This window comes from Corvus brachyrhynchos, unplaced genomic scaffold (assembly GCF_000691975.1).
Source record: "Corvus brachyrhynchos isolate BGI_N302 unplaced genomic scaffold, ASM69197v1 scaffold398, whole genome shotgun sequence".
In the NCBI taxonomy this organism is placed as follows: domain Eukaryota; kingdom Metazoa; phylum Chordata; class Aves; order Passeriformes; family Corvidae; genus Corvus; species Corvus brachyrhynchos.
In genome coordinates this window covers 3472397-3473643 of record NW_008239780.1, presented here as the reverse complement: position 1 = coordinate 3473643, position 1247 = coordinate 3472397, and the positions used below count along the sequence as shown (strand labels likewise).

At 52.6% G+C, this 1247-nt stretch overlaps 1 protein-coding gene across 4 annotated transcripts in view; it reads right to left on the bottom strand.

Annotated features, from left to right (window-relative positions):
* PAK3 (p21 (RAC1) activated kinase 3) overlaps positions 1 to 1247 on the bottom strand; it is a 132554-nt gene that overhangs the window by 73969 nt on the left and 57338 nt on the right. The window contains exon 1 of one of the 4 annotated variants that reach the window (XM_017743137.1): positions 52 to 182. The exons of the other annotated variants lie outside the window; for them this stretch is intronic. The gene's annotated coding sequence lies outside the window, so the exon portion shown is untranslated. Of the gene's footprint in view, positions 1 to 51; positions 183 to 1247 lie in introns of those variants that run through there. 4 annotated transcript variants of the gene reach the window in all.

The following is a 1247-nucleotide window of genomic DNA, read 5'->3' as shown; positions in this document are numbered from 1 at the left end:
CTCGCCCTCCAGGCCCCTTGCCCGCGTGCCCCCTCGGAGGTGTGCGGGCACCTGGGAGGCGAGACCGGCGCCGGCCGGGGCTGAAATGGGTCCTGAAAGGCATCATCACGCTCCCTGGTCTTCGTCCGCTGGGAATAGGAAATGCACCGTGAAATTCGGGGCTCCCCCGGATGACGTCTGCGTGTGACAGCCTGTGGGCTTCTCCTGTCCGCATCCGAACGTGGGAGAAGCTCAGCAGGAGTGAGGCTGGAGCGACCGGCTCCGGCCACTCCTGCGACAAAGAGGGCAGTTCCTTGCAAACATCCTCCAACGCACCAGAAGAAAAGTCTTATTCACGGTCTGTGTTTTCCTTTCTCCTTCATTCTTTTCCAATTTTGCTTCCCTTGGCAACATGTGGTCCTTCTGCTCCTTTCGAATCCACGGGTTCAGCTCCTCCATGAAAGGTATCAAAAGTAGAAACAGACCCAGCTTTGATGACCATGATCTCACATTTACAATATTTTCAGGGGAAAAAAATGTGCAGATAAACATGACCAATTTTACAATCTCTGGGCACGGAGCAGTGCTGGGGCTGGGAGCACCAGCCATGCTCTGAGCTTGGGGCTGTGCCCGGTCCCAGGGCTGGCAGGAAGCTCTACCAGCTCCAGGTGCCACCAGTGGAAAGGGCTGTGCTGTTACATACCAAAGTGAGCATACCTTTGGCCATTTGTTTTTGTTTGATTTGTTGCATCTCTCCTGATGGAGATGCACTGGGTATGTTTAATGACACATTATGGAGCAGCCAAGGCCAAGCAATGAGGACTTACCTTCTGGTGGCTGCTACTGGCAAAGGTAAGGCAGGCCACATGCATCCAAGAGGAGATAACAAACCCTCCCAGCCCCACCACACGGCATGTGATCTTGTCTGACTACAAGGGATCACACTGCTGCCTTACAGCTCATTCAAAGGACAGGTTCTCCAGAAGCAAGAGCTCACTGAGTCACCCAGTCCACACTGACGTGACAAGCAGCTCCTACTGAATCACTACTGTCCCTTCCTGCTGTAAGCTGAAATCTCACAAAGGTTTTCTTCCCCAGTATGAGTCAAATCTGTCACTTAGCTGGCTGGCTCTGCAGTGATTACAGTCAAGCCATAGAGCAAGTTGTCAGTGTTCTTTCCACCCCCACAGAGAATTACTCCTGTGGATAGATGACTTTCAGGATCCTCTAAGGGAAGCAGGAATTGTGCAAATCTGCTGTACCTCAAC